General features: G+C 36.2%; 1 protein-coding gene, 1 long non-coding RNA gene and 1 pseudogene across 2 annotated transcripts in view; 1 reads left to right on the plus strand and 2 right to left on the minus strand.

Annotated features, from left to right (window-relative positions):
• Positions 1 to 20,288, plus strand: part of DIAPH3 (diaphanous related formin 3) — a 464,308-nt gene that overhangs the window by 420,747 nt on the left and 23,273 nt on the right. The gene's annotated exons all lie outside the window — the stretch shown is intronic.
• LOC140509506 (uncharacterized) overlaps positions 1 to 20,288 on the minus strand; it is a 55,086-nt gene that overhangs the window by 33,835 nt on the left and 963 nt on the right. The window lies entirely within an intron of this gene.
• On the minus strand, positions 17,137 to 17,401 carry LOC140509503 (large ribosomal subunit protein eL39-like; annotated as a pseudogene).

The raw sequence follows: 20,288 nt of genomic DNA on the forward strand, positions 1-20,288 counted from the left end.
CTGTTGACCAGATTGACATCATTAAACACCCTATGCTCCTGACTATTTTCTGTTAGATGGATCATTATCCATGTTACACCCTCTAATTGTGATTGTAACTTATATTTTCCCCCCTGAGCCCTCTTCTCCATCTCTCTACTCTCTCACTTGGTTATCTCATCATATCCCATGGGTTCAATTATCATTTCTATTCAGGTGACTGCCAGTTCTATGTATCTAGCATTTGTCTCTCTTCTGAGTTCTAATTCTGTATCAACTGCTTATTTGACATGTTCCACTGATTTCCCATAAGCATTGCCAATTCAATGTGGCCAAAATAGAATTCATTACCTTTCTCAAAAGCTTTCCCTTCTACTAATGTTCCTATTTTAATCGATAACCCCATCCTTTAGCTACTTAAGTTTCCATCCTGAGTGTCATCCTCAATACTTTATTTTTCCTCACTTCTCATGTCTAATAAATTTCAAGTCTAGCTGAGTCTACCTCCAAAACATCTTTCACTTCTGTCCCTCCTCCACACATGTAGTCACTACCTTAATTCAGGCCCTCATCACCTCTCACTTGGACCTGTGCAAAACTTTCCTTATTGGTATCCTTGCCTTCAGTCTCTCCCCTCATCCATCTATCTTCCACCCAGCTACCAAAGTACTATTACCAAAGCACTCAAAACCTCCAGTGGCTCCCTGTTGCCTCTAGGAAAAAATACAGACTCTTGTGTTTGGCTTTTAAAACTCTTCAAAATCTCATTCTAGCCTATCTTTCCAGCCCAGTCAGTCATGTATTAGATCCCCTCACACAACTCTGCAGTCTTGCCAAACTAGCCTAGTTGATATTCCTCATGCCCAAATTTGGGGATGAGCTCAAGCCAGCCGCGCATCATGCTTTGTTTTCCTCTCAGCAGAGCTTCTGATTCCACAGAATTTGTTATGATGCCGCTTCACCCCTCTGTCCCTCTTAGCTCCCCTTTTATATATGGTCTTCTTCCATTAGAATGTGAACTCTCTGAAGGTAGGAACAATCTTTCCTTCTTAACCTTTACAATGCCCGGCATATATAAGCACTTAATATATGTTTTTTTGCCTGCCACAGTATACCATCTCTTGTCCTCTTGCCTTTGTACAAGCTTCTTCTCACCCTTAGCATGAACTCCTCTTTACATTAGCCTCTTGGAGCCCCTCTCTTCTTTCAGAGCCCGTCTCAGTGCCCCCTGCTCCATCAGACCTTTCTTGATCCACCTCTCTGCTAATGCCTCTCCTCCAACCCTTGCAAAAATTACCTTTGTAGCTTTACTTATTGTTCCATTGATATACTGTATGTTCTTTCCCTGGGTTCTCTTTGACCTCAAATTACTTTTTTTAAATTTATTTTTATCTTCTGTGTATTCCAGTAGTAAAAAAAAAAAATCCTTGAGAACTGGTTCTATATTTTTATCTTTGTATCTTAATTCAGTTCAGCAAACATTTATAGAATATTTACTGTGGATCCAAAGAGAAACTGGAAATAGTTCCTGCCCTCAAGGGACTTATATATTCTATAGGTAGAAATAAAGAAAAAGTCAGGAAATAAAATTAAAAGTAAAATTAAACAAAATAATTTTAAGAGAGATTAATGATGATCAACGGGAATAGGAAAGAGTTTAGATAATCTTAATTGTTAAAGTAAGTGAATAGAACTATGTTCAAAATTGTATAGATGGAAAATATATTTTCATGCTATCAAGATTGGTTTTCTCCAATTCAGAGTCTTTCACAAGCTTCTGCTATTTTCTACCTTACTCATGAATCTGTCTTTTTCCATCAGAAACCAAGGCTGTAGCTCTTGTTACCTCCTAACAGCTTTTCCTTCCATCCAGTCTGAAGAATTATGCTTTATTCAGAGCTGTTCTACGTACACTAAGAACATCTAACTGTCTGATCTTATCTAATTCTTTATTAGTAACCATCTGCTCTCTGTCATACATTCTACCAGGCCACTTGTTTATCATTCACTTCAGCATGTTACATTTAAAATCCTTAGGTGATGCTTTAAAGCTCACCCTCATACCACCAACCATATCATCCATATCATTTTTTTCTTTTACTTACACCTATTTCCCAGTCTGTCCCTTCTGTATTTCTTGGCATAATAATCTTAAAGTAATCTGCTTCACTTCTCATTTCACTCCAGCCTATAAAAGGGTTCATCATTCTTAGCAGGTAATATTATTTATCTAGGAGTTCTCTCACCTCCCATTAGTTAAATCAGCTCCTGAAATCCCAAGTCCCCTAAGAAATGAAAGAAATGTTAATAACTTCCAGAAGGGCATACAGCTAGTCAGTGGCAGAACTACCGATCAAACTAGAGTCACAGGGCTAACCACTGGAAAGAATGTTTGGGATTATCTCACCCAACTTCCTAATAATACATCTGAGGAAATTCAGGCCCAGAAATGCTAACTGACTTTTTCAAGGTTACACAGTTAGTAGCAAGGCCAAGAGCCAAGTTCAGGCCCTTGAACTCCCAATCCAGGCCTCTTTCCATTGTAGTCCCAGTTTGTTTGTTTGTTTTACTTTCATTTCAGCACTCCATTTAATGTGTTACCTACATAATAATTGTTATTGTGTGATACATGTATCATTGCATTGAATTTTTCTTTTAAAAGATCTATAAGATGTAGTTGGCTCCTTTTCAGGCAGTATTAGATCAGGTAATTCTAAAACAACAAAATATTTTGGACAGCGCTTTGGAAGTTGATCTGTATCATTTGCATATTTAGCTTATTCGTTGTCTCTGGTCACTGTGCGTTAATCTTGTTGTTGGTGACTGACAGTATTTAATCAGCCTTTGTAAAACAAATGTCTACCTTCTATACTTTTATCCCAGAGAATCTTTGAGACTTGTATACAAGAGATTGGGACATAATATTTGTCTAAAAATATTGGAAGGACTGTCATTTGGGAAAAGGATTAGATTTAATTATTTATAACTCCATGGGGTAGAACTAGGACTGAGATTAGGGTATAAGCAGAGTTTGTCTCTGTATTTGAAAATTCTGACTTTTCTAATATTTAGAACTGTCCAAAAATAGAATGTACTTGTAAAGTAATGAGTTCCTTGTCATTAGAAGGGTTCAAGGACAAATTTGATAACTCCTTGCTAGAGTTCATTTAATTATAGCTACATGGGGTGAGATTGGGTTAAATAGCCACTAAGATCCTTTCCAACTGTGTGCTTTTTTTATTTAAGTACCTACCACAATGCTATGCACATTTAAGAGTAGTGAATATTTCCTGTTGAAATTTCAGTTTCTTAACTTAAAAATGTTTTAAATTTTTTCAGTTCTTAATATTCACCACTTACTTTAGTTGTCTAATTCCTATATTTTCATCATCAGCAAACTGTATCTATAACTAGAAGTCTTGAACTATCGAATAGTATTAAGGACAAGAAATTGAATAGAGAACTAAAGAAATTCAGGTTTTTAAATTGCACATGCTATATAGAATATTATGTTAGTGGATATTAATACAAAATATTATGCTATTAATTAACAGATGTTAATACAGATTATTATGTTATTTATCAAACATATTTTGAAATCATTCAACTAACCAAGAAAAAAGACAATAATGGATCCATCCCTTGTTGACCTTATTTTCACTAGCTTCTGTTAGAAAAGTCAGTTTAAAGTTTTTATTTCCTTTCTTTAATCTCTCCTGTTATGAATAATATTTAGTTGAAATCCCAGAGCAGCTTGGCACAGAAAGTCTTTGATGATGATTTGGGGATAAGATATGAGACATTTACTTTTGTGAATGTTAACCTCTGAGGCTTACAGTACAGCCTTTTGTTCTCTAGGATTTTTTGGTCATTCAGGGATTTAAATTTAAACACCAGCCTGCATTTGCCCACACAAAAGCTCACTGAAATAGCTGATATTTAAATGTGTTTTCCATTAATAGATGTAGGAGTACATTTTCTTCCTCATTTCCCTTGTTACAATTTTCTGATAGGTGATAATGTACAAATGGTTACTCTGGAAGTCCTTCAGTGAATACATAATTGCTCTAATGTCACCTTGGCTCATAATATCATTGTTTCTCTGTTTAGAGAAACTCACAGTTGTCTTATTAATTATTGAAGTTATCAGTCTCTGTAACACAGAGATTTCCCTGGTAATGCTTTAATTGATATATTTGGTTCAGATTCCATAAATGTCAAAGGAGTTAAATTCAGAATCATACCATTTTCTAACAAGAGGGACCCTCCAGTTCATCTTGGCCCCCCTCATTTTGCAAATATAGTGAATTGCACCTTAAAAAGTTAAGTGATTTGCCTGAGAGTACACAGCTAGTTGGTGCCCAAAGTTGAATGAAAACCCAGATCCCTCAATTCCTGACTTTTGGGATCCTTTCTACCACATTACAGTATCTCTCAGTTCCCTTTTAAAATATTTAAGACTTGTTTTTTTAAAAAACCTATGTATAAAAGATATCTTCCAAACAAAAAACCAGGCAGATCAAAAGCATCCTAAGTGGATTAGAAAATTATAATTATGAAAATCTTAAATATATAATGATTTACACATAACATTTTTATATCTGGTATTGAAATGTCAGATATTAATTGCTAAAGTAAATACAAACTAAATCATTTTTCTTTTTAAGCATTTTGGCTGTTTTTCAGATTTGGGTGGATTTCGTTGTGAAATATTGTTAGAATGGGGCTTGAGTAACCACAAGCTGTCAAGATGGTTCAGTGATTTTACACCTCTGTCCTGCAGCTTTGACTGTAATCAGCAGATGCTGTGGCATTACCATAAATGTTTTCCTAACCGCCTCTGTCAAAAAGAGAAAATCCTTCCTTCACTGAGTCTGCTGCTTCTGATTAAATTCCATTTGCCTTCTTTTGCATAATTAATGTCCCATGATGATCTCTAACCTTTTGTTTTTAATATCGCCTCTTAGTCTAGACTCACTCTTTGCAGGGATGCTTAGCTAAGCCAACAAAAAGAAACAGAATTAGGCTGTAATTCATTGGCTCTGAAGCTTTTAACATTTAATACCATTAGTTGTCAAAGATCATGAAAGGTTCTAGTCTTTATAAATGTTTCCTTGTTGACGCCAGATCTCTGTTCTGTTCTTGAAGCCTGCTTCTGTAACTCTTTTATTTCTTAAAGGTTTGCCAGAAGATGTAGGACCAACAGTTGGTCTTGGTTTTAACCTGTGCCGAACTTGAGTTTATAAATCCAAAGGTGATTCTCTGGAATTTTTTACATAAATCTTACTAGTAATTCAGGCAGCTAGGTGGAGCAGTGGATAGAGCTCTGGGCCTGAAGTCAGGAAGACTTGTCTCCTTGACTTCAAATCTGGCCTCAGATACTTACTAGTTGTGTCAGCCAGAGCAAGTCACCTAACCCTTTTTGCCTCAGTTTCCTCATCTGTAAAATGAGCTGGAGAATAAAATGGCAAACCACTCCAATATCTTTGCCCCCAAAAAAACTAAATGGGGTAATGAAGGCACAACTGAAACAACTGAAGAATAAAAGCTAGTAATTAGTAATCTGATACTAAGAACTGTCATTATTTCACTTTTCAACTCCAAAATAAGTGTTTACCCAATATCGATTCTAATCTCTAGTCCCAATTTTATGATCTACTATCCCACTCTAGTTATCTCAGGGTGTCATGAAATTCTTGTAACATGTAATAACATTGTTTTTTTTCATTTTAATAATGCTTTAAAATGAATCTCTATAGTTCTTTTAATAAGTGGGATGAAGATATTATGAAATCAGACACATAGTAGTAGGGTATAGAAACTCCAACCTAGAATCACATTGGAACTTTAAATGTATTTGTCAAAATATGATAGTGGATCAGTATTCCTAAGAGATGACATTTCTAAGCTAGCAACTGTACTTATGACATTGACCTGAAATTCCAAATAATATTTTTGAGTAATTAATTTAATTTTCATAGGGTAAGGGGAAGAAGATAAACAACATAATAGTTCAGAAAGCTAGAACTAGAGGCAGAAAGACCTTGGTTCCAGTCCTATCTACATATGTGACACTAGGCCATTCAATGAACCTCTAGGCATCCTGGCAACTCTCTAAGAATACAAAGCATTGATTGGTGAGTTGCCAGTCTTGGAGTTTCCTAGTTCTCACACTGAACATTTCCTTATACCAATGACATCTCAAGTATGAATCAAAAAAAAAAAAATAGAAGGGAAAAGGAAATCAACATTTTCCATAATTCAGGGTACTTTAGTATAACAAGCCCTCGACTTGGATCAGAAGACATGAATTCAAGTTCTAATTTCCTGTGGCCTAGCTTTATGACTGTTAGCAAGTTAATGAATCTTTTTGAGTCATTTATAAAATGAATATAATAATTTACTCTACCTGCCTCCCGGGTTTTGTGAAGAAAGTACTTTACAAACTGAGGTGAAAAAAGGAAAAGGATGGATTATTTTTAGAGTGAACAAATGTGAACCATTATCCTAGAATGCATGTATGATCTCTAACTCACTGGATCATGGACCCCAGAAGCCATCTGGTCCTGCACCCACACCTGTAGAAGTTAACTGACTTGCCCAAGGTCACGTAGGCAATGACTGGCAAAGGCAGGATTTGGCCAGCTATGCTCACACCCCGAAACCAGTGACCTTTGCGCTGTGCCACACTCAGATTATGTTCCTTGGGTTTATGTTGCTCATCTGTTTTCACTAGTTAAATCTTTTCCCCCCTAAAGTTGTATGAATCCTGTTATTGTTTGGACAAAGAGCTACATAAAAATAATGACAATAACACTAACATATAGCATTTTAAATTTTGCAAACTGCTTTACAAATATCTCATCTGATCCTTACAACAACTCTGGGAGGTAGGGGCTATTATTAATATCCCCATTTTACAGATGAGGAAACTGGGGCTAAAAGAAATTAAGTGACTCTCTGAGGGTCCCACATCCAGAACATGCCCAAAGTGCAGATTTAAGCTCAGCTCTTCTGACCTCTAGTTCTTCTGTGCAACCCAGCTGCCTGATTTACTCTGAGGGCTATGCAGTTTCTCTTCCCATGCTCAGTCACCTAAAATTTAAGCATTTTACCCATTCAAAAAGAGCATAAGGGATCTCTGCCTTTGCCTTTAGTTTATTTCTTCCTTGATTTTTAAAGTTTGGGAGAGGAGTTCTTCCTAAAATGCTTAGGGACCCTCCTCTAATAGAACTTCAATCAACATGCCCACTTAGTTTTGCCCTACATTAGGCAATCAGCAAGGGGTAGTAAGATACTCAAATAGAAAGAAGGCATAAGAGCAAACAGGCTTCTATTTGATTAAACAAGAGTTTTCAATAACTCCTCATTCTATTTCCTCATTCCCACTTTATTCATGAAAGGAATGTGTCAGTTACCACTCAGAAACCTAGATAAATATTATAAATTTTCCCAGAGAATGATGGGCGTATAAGGAAAGGAATTAGAGGAGTACTAACATGTAAGGAAAGCATGAAATGTTTTCTGGTAGATTGGGTTCGTGGAGAGGGATCACAAAAGTTTTCTTATTGGCTTGTTTAAATTGAGTGCTCAAGAGTGACTGAATAACTCAGATCTGATAGTAAGTGTACATCAGTGTTGTTCTTTACGAGGAAGCTGTCAGATTATTTAAAATAACTAAGTGGTTGATGATCTCTAAGTGTTACAGCTGTCATTCTCAGCTTCCTAGGAAACCTTTGGAAAAGATGCTATATTATTCATGGTTCTTATCCTCTTCCCATCACCAAATGCCCCCCACAAGGCAACATCACAGGGCTTATCCTTTTAAATATTAAATATGAATTTGGTAATGCTCATTACTAGTACACTGAAGTATGATGAAGTAGGCTAGACTAGCAATATTAGGCATTGAAATTCTCTACATTTTTTGTTTATTTTACATTTGAATACACAGACTGATTAGTCATTCCAAAAAGAATTATAGAATTTGAAGGGAACTTGGCAGCTGTCTAATACACCCTATAAACAATAAAAAATACTCAGGACAATCCGCAAGATATGGGGTCATCCAGCTTCTCCTTGAAGACTTCAAATAAGTGGGAACCCATTATTTCACATAGCCACATATTCCACTTTTTGGGTAGCTGTAACTATTTGGAAGTTTCTTCTGATACCAAGACTAAATGTTCCTCTTTGCACTTCTCATAACTCCCAGTCCGCCTTCTGGGGCTAAACAGGACATATCTGATCCCTCTGCCATATGACAATCTTTCAAATACCTTTCAGCAGCTATCATGTTCTCCTTGAGTTTCATCTTCTCCAGCTGACATTCCCATTTTCCTCAATCCATCCCATACAGTATGATTTCATCAGGCCCTTTAATAGTATGTGATTGTGGCCCTCTGGATTCTCTCCAAGTGTATCTATGCATTGTGGTGCCATGAACTGAACATAGTGCTCTGAAGGTGATCCGATCAGAGCTGATCAACTGTGCAGATCTGTACAATGGTAAATTCCTCATCCTTGGTAGCTATGATTCTATTGGTGCAGTCCAAAATTATATTAGTCAGGGTTGTTGGGCCTTTTTGGGGGGGGGGGGTGAAATGTAACATTATTCACTCATATTACACTTGCAGTCCACTAAGATTATCAAATCTTTTTGAGACTAAATACTCTTTAACCCTGCTGCATCCCATCTTGTGCTTCTGAAATTTATTTTGTCAACTCAACTGTAAAATTACATGTTTATCGCTACTAAATTTGATCTTTTCAGAGTCAACCAAATGCTTTAGCCTAAGAGATCTTGAATCTGTTATTTAGGAGGTTAACTACCCCTCCTAGGTTGGTGCCATCTACAAATGTGATATGAGTACCACCTTTCATTTTATATGTCATTAATAAGAGCACACATCCCTGGGTCACTCCACCTGAGACTTCCTTACAAGCTGACATGGGGGTCACTAATGAGAATTCTTTGATTGCAGCCATTCAACCAATTCTGAATTCATTTAGTGATACCATTACAAGAATGATGTGAAATGTTTTATCAGATATTTTACCCTAGTGCAGGTAACTATTTCTACAACAACCAATTTATGAGGGCTTAGAAAAATGACTGTGATCTGTGATTTAATTGATTTACAAAGCTCACAGGTAATGAAACTTTCTAACAATATAGTTTGGCACCTTTTCTTCAACTTTTAGTCCTAGAGAGTGACCTAGAGCAGCAATGTCAATTAAACAGAAATCAGAGTGAAGTCACTAATCCTTACATGAGGCCTTAAGCCACAGAGTTACTTAATTTTAAAAAGTAATCTTATCAAAGTTTTCTTGTATTTTCATCTATTTTGTTAAGTATTTCCCAATTAATTTTTAATCTGGGTCAGGCTGCTTGTTTGATACATCTGGCCCAGAGCACTGTTGTTGATACTTTTGAGAGCAGTGTTTGTTCATGGTCATACTGCCAATAAACATCCGAAGCAGTGCTTTGAGCCCAGGTCTTCCTAGTTCCAAGGCCAGTTCTCTGTCTTCTATGACATGACCTTTTCTTGATGAAATTGTGCTAGCTCTTTGTGATCACTTTCTTTTCTAGATTTTCACTAACTCTCCCCCCACCCCCTTAATAATCCCTCTCTAATTTTACTAAGAATCAAATTAAAGCTTACTGGCCTGAAGTTTTCAGGTACTAGTCTCTCTTTCCTTCACTCAATGCTTCATTTGTTTTCCAGTCCTGCAATACTTTGCCAGTTCACCATTTTCCTTCAAATAACATCAGTAGTTATTCAGCTGTGACACTCACCATTTCTTTCAATACCCAGTGATGTATTTCATCTAGGCCAGATGACTTGAATCAAAGGCCACTAGGTGTTCTCTTATTATTTCCTTATTTATATTGGGTATCAATTCTCTTTATTTGTTTCTCCCTCCACTATTCTGAAGATCATTCACCTTGGCAAAGAAAGCAGAAACAAAATAGGAATTTCTGATTTCTTTCCATTGTTAATTTTACCCTCCATTCACCTGGGCAGCAGTCCTATCTTATTTTTGATCCTCTCACTACTTTGACATGTGCTTATATTCTTCTGTTAACCTACCTTTACTCCATATTTGATATTTTCTTTTATAAAATCTAAGTTCATCAATGATGTCTCTGTATCCATATTGGTCTCTTCCAACAACTTTTTTTTCCTCATTGGATTTTTTTTTCCTTTACATTTTCACAGTTTCATCCTTAAGAGTTACCCATCTTTTTAGGGCTGACTTTCTCTTAAAGATTTTAGTCAAAGGGAGCCTCCTTATTCCTTCTCAAAATATTTTGAAATCTCCCCAAGAGATCATAAAAATGGGAAAGGGTCCCACATGTACAAAAATATTTATAGCAGCACTCTTTGTAGTTGCCAAAAACTGGAAGTCAAGGGGATGTCCATCAATTGGGGAATGGCTGAATAAATTATGGTATATGAATGTAATGGAGTACTATTGTGCCATAAGAAATGATGAACAAGAAGACTTCAGAGAGGCCTGGAAGGACTTATATGACCTGATGCTGAGTGAAAGGAGCAGAACCAAGAGAACTTTGTGCACAGCAATGACCACAGTGTATGAGAGTTTTTTCTGGTAGACTTGGAATTTCGTAATAACGCAAGAACTTCTTAAAAAAAAAATCCCAATGGTGGTTCTCTAAGGCAAAATGCCTTCCACACTCAGAGAAAGAAATATGGAAGTCATTCACAGAATGTGGCAGATCATGTTTGTGTATGTGTATGTTTTTGTGTATCATGTTTTGATTTGTTATATGATTTCTTCCATTTATTTTAGTCCGACTACATAGCATGACTATAGTGAAAATGTACTCAATAGGAAAGTATATGTAGAACCTATACAGAATTGTATGCAGTCGTGGGGAGGGAGGGGTGTAGTGGGGGGTAGGTGTGGGGGGGATAAAATCTCAATTGTATGGCAGTGATTGTTAAACATTAAAAAATAAAAAAAAAAATATTTTGAAATCTCTCCTGTATTCTAGGGCTTACTCTCCTCTATCCAAAGGCCATAAAGAAGTGGTTACTTCCCTCAGGGTTCCCATAATTTCTACCTTCAGCATCCTCCATTAGTGAAAATCAGAACCAAACTTCTTCCTGTTGTTTTCTCCACATTATGAAGGATGAAAAAAAAAGTCAAAGAGTTCTTCATTTTGGCAAAAAGTGATTAGTAATAGATGTCTGGGTAATTGAATTCTTCCATCACTACTGTACCCTTTCTGTGTTCCAGGTTTATAATCTATTTTCTGAACTTTTCATCTATTTCCTCTTCTTGTGCAGGTGATCTGTAATATATTCTGATGATAAAAATCTCTTCTATTTGTCCCTCTGTTGAATCTCACCCAAATGCATTCCCTCTCTGGTTACTGATTTTTGTTTGCTGTGAGCATACCCTCTTAATATAAAGTGCTCCCCTCATCCCTTTTAGCTCTTCCATTTCTTCTTGCTAAGGTGTATGTATCTAGAGCCATATTTTAGACGTGGGATTCTTTACACTAAGTATTAGTAATACCTGTGAGGTCAAATTCATCTCCTTAGGCTTGAGCCAGTAACTAATGGCTTTTATGCCTTCACAAATCCAGTTTGTATTTTTGAAGTTTCTTCTCTGATAATTATGATGTTGACTCAGATGGTATAAAAGTTTATTATTTATGTTCTGAATATGTCCTTGACTCCATCATGTGTCTTTTATTCAGGATAAAGTATTAAAAAGCCTTAATAATTTTAGATTAAAATTTTGAAGATGAGTTGAGACCTTCTGTGTGTGGCTATCTGGGTTTAGAAATAATATTTTAGTTTCAAAAAATATACCATTTTTCATCAGGAAATCTCTTTGTCTCATGTTGAAATTGGACAAATCTTTTGTGCAAGTTTTCCATGTGTAACGGAAAATTTGCATGTAGAATAGAAACTTGAGTTTTTTTCCTTATTTTTATTGATAACTTTTGTTTTTAATGTCATCTTTATTTCTGAATCTATCCCTCCCTCTTCCCTCCCTCTTTTTTTACCCAGCCAGCTGTCCTTTTGGACAAAATTTTAAAAAGGAAAAAGAGTAGTTTATAGCAATATCAAGTAATTTGTCAACCATGCCAGATAGATAGAAAGATAAGCAGACAGACAGATGGATGCAGTATTCCACACTCATAGCCTTTTACTTCTATACAGTGGGAAGGGGGAGGTATGTTTTTCCCCAGCTCTTTTCAGAAACCAAAGTTCAATTAAGGTGTTTTGTCCTGTTCATGTTGTTATAGTTCTGTACATTGTTGTCCTAGTTCTATTTAGTTCATGTAAAACTTCAAATATTTTCTTTTCCAAAAGAATAATAATTTATGCCATCATAATAAATGTTTACATAATTGGTCATCAACAAATATATTGAACTCCATCTACAATTATATGTGTGTGTGTACATATACATATAAGCCAGATTCACTATCTTTAAGATTTTTATGAAGCAAATTATTAATTTATTTATAGATTTATATAAATTAATTTATTCATAGAACCTAACATCCCAATATACAATTATATTTGCTATGAATGGTTACAGATGCCTAAAGGAATATGAATACACTGGGCAGACAGAATAAATAAGTACATTGACTCAATTTTTTTACTTTGTTTTCTTTGTGGGAAAGTTAATGTATAAACTCAAAGACTAAATCAATGAAGTCTATTTGAAGGTAATAATCATAATTAATACCAGGTCAAAGAGAATGCCTGAGATGGAAGGAAGAGCTAAGGTGACACCTTCCTCTGAACACAAACAAAATAATACTCATATTTCCTCATTTCCTGCCCCGAAACAAGCAAACATCCGCTTTTAACCCTGCTTGGGCTCAGGTAAGAAAGGTCACTGAAATCATGGAGTAGCCGTGGAGACCAAGGACATACTTTGGTTCTGCTGGAGCATTGCAGCTGTGTGGGGCAGCGCAAATACAGCGGGTCTGTAAACAGGACTTTGTAACTATACTCCTAAATCAGAAACATTTCAGGAAAAAGGTCAAGCCAAAAATTTATCTCTTGAAGAGCTCAAGTGAAAAAGTCACAAGGACATAAACCTTGGCTTAACCTCTTTGGCTTAGCAAAACATGACTCAGAGACTTTAGATCAAACCATTAACTTAGAATAAAATGAAATTTTTTTCAAGTTTTCATGGAGAGACAATTCTTGACCAGCTGAATTTATAACCAGAAGTTACTTTGGATAACATAATACATCAGATAATCTACTGAGGACTTTCTGGTACCAGGACATCTTGTCCCTGAGGCTCATCAATTATAACAATGGTGAGAAACTAGAAAGGCAGGCTTCCGTCCAGAAGTTTGGTTGGGGAAGATCCGTTCACATTAGTACTTTACCCATATTGATATGAGATTGCTGTAAAGATGATCATGATAACAGTAAGGTATAAACAATGAACATTCCCAGCTGCCTCCAAATCAAAGTGCTCTATCTGCTAACTGAAGAAGCACTAGAAATAACAAGAGTGGTACACCCTATTACATTACTACAGGGCAGAAATGAGATCTTACTGAATCTTAAGTTCTCTAGCATGTAGCATACCTTTCCTGTACATCGTAGGGGCTTAATGTTCATTCATTTGAATGATCAAAGGCTGAGGAGTATGAAATTTGAGCAGCTAGGTGACGCAGTGGATAGAGTGCCAGGCCTGGAGTCAGGAAGAACTTAGTTCAAATCTGGCCTCTAGCAGTGTCACCCTGGGCAAGTTACCTAACTTCTGTCCTCAGTTTCCTCACCTGTAAATTGGGAATAATCATAGTACCTACCTGCCAGATTTGTTGTTCATGAAATGAAAAAAAATGGATATATATGGAATTTCAAGTGAAATCAAGTCAAATAAAATAATTGTAAAGTGCTTAGCGCAGTACCTGGCACATCATAGTCACTGTGTAAATGCTCACTATTTTTATGAAATCACGTGTTTTATTCATACACCACTGCCCACAGGGACAACTCCTTTTGGATATAATAAGCATTGCTATCTCAAGTTCATCATATCTAAAACTAAATCCATTACCTGTTTCCTGACACCGCTTCCCAGTTTCCCAAGTCCTGTCCTTTTCCTTGAGCGCAAAGTCAGAACCTTGGGCTTTTCTTTGGTTATTCCCTTTCCCTACATAATACTACCCATACATAATATCTATAATAATATGTTTTGTATGTGGTACTTCCTCCCCATTTTCTGAACTACTTCCCTTTTCCATACCTTCCTCACTTCATGTCTGTTACTTCATCAGCCTTTTTATCAGTCATCCTGCATCACAGTCTCCTAACTTTGGACCATCTGTACAGCAAATTAAATTTTTTAAAAACCCTTTTCATCAAACTACTGCCCTATTCACAAACACACAGTAGCTCTCTAGTTCCCCTTTCTGGAAGTCAACAATTGTCTTGCCCATCCAGCTTCACTGTTCTCCAACACAGAGTCCCTCTGCTAACAAGTTTTCTAATTTTTCTCTGTTCCTGCCTTGCTCATTAGTTTTGACCATCTCTTATGCTAGTCAGTCCACTTATGAGGGATTTCCTTCCTTAATTTCTCAACCCATCTCTGCTTCAGGATCAAACATAAAATACTGTTTGGCATTTAAAGCCTTTCTGACTTGATCACTTCCAAGTTTCCAAATCTTTGACATTGCTACCTTCCACATTACCTGTAATCCAGTGACACTGGCCTCCCTGCGGTTTCTCACATGGGACTCTCCATCATCCAACCCTGAACATTTCCACAGACTGACTGTCTCCATGCCTGCAGTACTCTCCTTCTTTATCTCTGCCTCCAGGCTTCCCTTGCTTCCCTCATGTCTCAGCTAACATCCTACCTTCTGGAAAAAACCTTTCCAAATTTTTGTTAATCTTAGTACCTTCCTTCTGAGACCAGTGATTCATTTTATCCTGTATATATCTTGTTTGTTCATAGCTGTTCGCCTGTTGTCTCTGCACTGGACTGTGAGCTCCTTGAGAGCAGGCACTGATTTTTGCCTTTGTGTTTCTCCCCAGTGCTTGGCACATAATAGAAGCTTAATAAATGTTGGTTGACTGACATCCAAGTCTTATATTTCCTTAAAGACATACTTCAAAAACACACCCCTAACATGCAGACAAAATCATTTTCTAGGTTGATCCTTCCCCTTATTTTGAATTCCTTCTATCACTTATGTATGCAGACTCTACTCCAGTATTAAATGTATTCTCTTTCATGTACATATCTCATATCTCCCTCTTTGATATCACTTTCTCTTAAATAAGAACTATGTCCTTTCTCTGTGTCTTCTTCCTACTTTGTTGCCTAGCATAAGGTTATACATAAATCAGTTGCTTGATGAGTTTTAACTTATTATTAAGTCTATTGTTTTCTGTTTTCTGTTGTGTTCTCTTGTTTTCTGTCATGTTTTAAGACCAACTTAGGGGTGTGCGTGAATTTCCTTAGATGTAATCAATATGAAAATTCTTTTTGTTCTTTTAATTAACTTCACTTTGTGAATGCATCAATGTATTGAAATGTGTAATTAAAGTGAAACAAATGCTAAGTTCTACCTTTTTTTCTTCTGGAGGTAGAGGAAAGGAAGAAGATATTTTAACTGTCTTAGAAACCATTAGTCTTTGTGAAGCCTGTAAACAGCAGTGGACCTTCTTAAAGCAAGCCAGAAAGATGGCATAATGATAATTTACATGTTGAAAGTATTACAAAGTTTATTTTAGTGTCTCCATAGTCTGTGAAGTAGATTAATGCATTATTATTGCTTTTTTTGTAAATGAAAAAAAATTTGAGCCTCAAAGAAATTGAGTAATTTAACCCTGGTTTCTCTACCACACACAGCTAGATAAATACAGGATCCACATTTTCTGATTCTGGTCCAACATATTTTCTTTTATACCACATGGCTGATCATGGTTGTGTCATGTGATTTTGGGCAACCTCTGAGGGTTCCAGTTTTGATGTAATATGGGGGTGGGGCTTGAACGAAATTAACTTCAAAGAGCCTTTCCAGCTGTAATATTATATTTTATCTACTTCTTTGTCTAAGTTCACTTAACCCAGTAGTTTATATTTAAATAACTGCATTAAAAGTACATCCATTTTCCTTTGTGTTGAGAATTCTGCTAATAGCAATGTAGGTGGACTTCTTAATATATTTTTAAAAGGTACTTTTTAGAAGTAATCTCCTGTCAGTTTCTTCTCTTTTTATGTTGTTAATATTTCTTCCGGCAGTCACTAAGGTGAATGTATTAGATGATGGACTAGTCAAAAAAGCCTAGGATGCAGGTTTCACCTTTGATACATCCTAACTGTGTACCAGGCTGCCCTCCAAGATTAGACAAAAGTAGTTACTAGACTATACTGGTAGAGGGAGCTTTTCACTGGAACTACTTTATATTGAGATTATAGATCCAAACTTCTCTCCTTCTCCTAAAAGAAGAGAATACACACACACACACACACACATATGCATGCCTGTGTGTGTGCGCGCACATGCTTGTATTTCTTTTATCTTGATAATAGGAAAGCACCATTTTATAGTGGAAAAAGCAGTAAAAGAGTGACTTTCGAGGTCACAAGAACTGAGTTTAAATTACACCTCTGATGTTTCCTATGTATGTAGCCTTGAGAAAGACACAACTTTTCTGGGTTGCATTTTCCTCATCTATAAAATGAAGAACTTGGACTAAGTTGAGTAAGAGATCTTGTCAAGCTCTAGATTCATGGTCCTTTGATATCTTTAGTTTCTATCCTGATAGCCTCGCATTTCCCAGTTTTCTCAGTAGATAGTATACTAAGAAGAAGAGCTTGTGCACAAAATGTTAAAGGCCTTAGTGAGCTCAGTGGCCAACTTTTGGTGTAGGATGCTTTGTTCTTTGGCTCCCTTTACTTATTTTAAACTATTACCTTTAAATTTATTACTAAGCCTATCAATAGAATGAATAAAAGTTAGATGGCAGAATAAGTCTCTGACAATAAATTTCTTTATATTTATTTACATCTTAGCATAAACCTTCCCAAATGAGAGAGTGATAACATGCACTTCTGAAGGGCAGCCTGATAATGTGTTTGGACTTGGTGCATGGTAAGTGTGTACGTGACCATGCCAGAAGTTCTTTACAGGCCCAGTGTGGTCCTTCCCTAATGTTTCCTTTTTGAACTGTATCTGATCTTATTCTCGCTTTTTTCTTGCAAGGCCACTGGGGAATGGGATAGTTTTGCTCCTCCTTCTTTGCTGGGAGTTTCTTCATCCTGAAAGTCTTTTGGGAAAACATGGTACCTCCTCTGCTGTATGGTCCACATGGTGGCTAAAAGGACTTCCCTTTCATCTTTTAAAGTGAGAAAATCAGAATAATAGCTCATTAATTTGTCAGGTGCTGTGAATGATTATGAACTAATAATTAAGTGTTGTTATTGATAAATTATTATTCAAAATAATAGGTATTACAAAATTAATAAATAAAAATAATAAATAAAATAATATGATTAATAATGTCAATATTAATATCTGAAACCTAGAGCTAGGATAATGCTTCTGACAAGAATGAGTTAAATTTTATATATGTTCATTATAGCACTTAGGACATTGCCTGGTACATAGTAGGCACTTAATAAATATTTATTGATTGGTTGATTAGGGAAAATGGTTTCCTCTACCTTCAACCATGAAGTCATAGGTCCAAGACCCCTCCATAAAACCTTTGTCATCTATACTGTAGTCCCAGCAAAGTTCAAATTTTTATAAAATGAGCTTATCTGGAAATATTGGTATTAAAGTAACATTGCATTAAGTAAAACTATAATATTACTATAATAAAGTTCAGTCTCAAACCATTAATATTGTTTCTGATAATCAAAGAATTTGGTAAAGTACCTAAGTCCCTACTATGTGCAAGACCCTATACCAGGCACTGGTATTACAAAGATGAAGAAACTACAGTCTTTGTATTTATTTGACCCTAAGGTCTCTTGAGAGGATGTGATTGATTTGTAGATACTCATAATACAAATTAGAAAATGGTCAAGTGGGCAGTGGAGGCCAAATAGAGTTGCTCAAGGCATTCTAGGATGAAGGAAACATGTGAGGCCAAACAATTAGGAGGAAATGGCTTCCGAGCTTAGCCTTGACATGGGGGAAAATGGACAGAGGAAATCAAAAAGGACTTCTTAAGAGAACTGAGCAAGGCTAACGCACTTTTAGCTGGAGGATCAGGAGGGTCACATTTTCTTAAAGGAAAAGGAAAGACTGTGAATAGGTGGAGATACTGGTATGTACCCTAAGACAGGAGAAAGCAGGATAAGAGGAAGGGACAGCCTGCAATTCTGTGTGGCTAGAGTATAAACAAAGAGAAGAGTAAAATAAGTGTAGAAAGAAGCTAGATTATGCTGAGCCTTGAATGCCAGATGTGCTTCTGATTTATTCCATAGGCTTTTAGAATCATATACTCAGTTTTCTACTTTAAGGAAATTACTTCAGCTCTTGTGTGAAAGGTGAATTGGCAAGGGCAGGTATTGGAAACAGTGAAACAGGTTAGAATCTTTTAATAATTGAGGTAAAAAGGAGGGGAACTGAACCACTATGGTAGAAGTGGAAGTGGAAAGCAGTATAAAATATTAGACTTTTAGAGCTGTAAAGGACAGTCAGAGGTTATCTGGTCCATCCCCTTGGTTTTACAGAGAAGACCTCCAGGGCTAGGTTTTAACAGCCAGTGCGTAGAACAGCAAAGCCAGGACCACTAACTCAGGTCTTCTTTCTGTATTTGACACTTAAATACTTTCCTCTCACTAGAATGCATATTCCATGATGAGAAAGACTTTTTTTTTTTTTTTTGCCTTTGTATCTCTAGCGCCTACCATGGTTTCTCTACATATAATAGACATCTCTTAAATGAATAAATTCATCTTAGGTACTGATAATGTACTGTATATGTCTTCTTAGGTGAAACAAAGCAGAAAAGTTTGCTCTTGTGTAAACAATGACTGCTGAAGTGAATTTCTGTCTTTCTCAATAATCAAAGTGCATAGTATTTTAAGGAATCTGGCAGGAAACTAAAAGTAAAGTGTTATTGTTTTTCCCCAGTCCCTCCTATTAAATTGTATCATCAGCCTTTAAAAGGCACTTACCCCTTTGTACAAACAATCAAAAAAAATGAAAACAAATCCTTATCCTCCATATGATAAAAGAATGAATAAGTGTACACTGGAACCTTGCCTTAGCTCTGTGGGGGCTCCATGTTGTGGAATTATCTTATAGGGGATATATAATGTCATGGCTCAGTAATAAATGCTCTCTAACAGTTCCCAGGTGAAACCACTTTATAATTAAAATAGTGCTGAGATTAATTGTGCTATAGCCAGGTGCTAACAAAATGATAGCTCCAGGATTTCCATGTATATCCCCAAAAGGTAAGAGCAGAATGAGACTGATGTGTGAACTGTTTTATTTTTTAGTCTTCTAATCCAAATTGTTGTGTGGCCTTATCCAAGTCTCTTGACTACGTAAATCGCCAATTTCCTGCCCTCTGAGTAGGAAATCCAGTAAATCTTAATGTAACCTTAAGATCTCAAGGATTAATATTGCCTCTGCCTCCCACAGCTAGTCATTATTATGCATCACTAGTTGTATAAAAACTTATTATTCCAGGAATATATGTGTGTGAGTGCACATACATGTGCATGTATGTATGTATATTTGAATCACCATAGGTTATTCAGAGTACTGTACTGCTCATGTAAATGTCACTGCTGCGGACAGGTGTAAAGGTCTGACCTCTAGTGGCTACAGCTTACAGCTGCAGATCAGACTAGTAATGTGGGGGGAAGAACCTCTCCAAGAAATCCTACCAGAAACTCTTGGAGAGTCTAGCCCTGACTTTGCTTTTACTCGTCTGCTTACATTGCTGCACCTTCCACTTAGAATAAAGTGTTCAGAACCCACTTCTTTAATCTTGGAGCTTCACTTATCTATAACGTCTGTAGCATTTACCATAGGCTTTTAGATGTTCGTAGCAAATCCATAGTACCAGTACTGCATTTCAGCCTTATTGCATAGATTTCTATCCAAAGGAGAAAGGGTTGAGGTAAAGTGTTATTGGTGTGTGAACAGGTATATTTGTGTTATATGTGTGTAGTTTTATTTGTTATAGAATAAAAATTTTACTGTTAGAACATATGTATAAATGAACATTTGTTTATATTGAATTGTTATTGCAGTAGCAATTCATGGAAACTAATTAGCTTTTTTTTTTTTTTAATTAAAATGGCTTCCT

This window comes from Notamacropus eugenii, chromosome 6 (assembly GCF_028372415.1).
Source record: "Notamacropus eugenii isolate mMacEug1 chromosome 6, mMacEug1.pri_v2, whole genome shotgun sequence".
Classification (NCBI taxonomy): Eukaryota; Metazoa; Chordata; class Mammalia; order Diprotodontia; family Macropodidae; genus Notamacropus; species Notamacropus eugenii.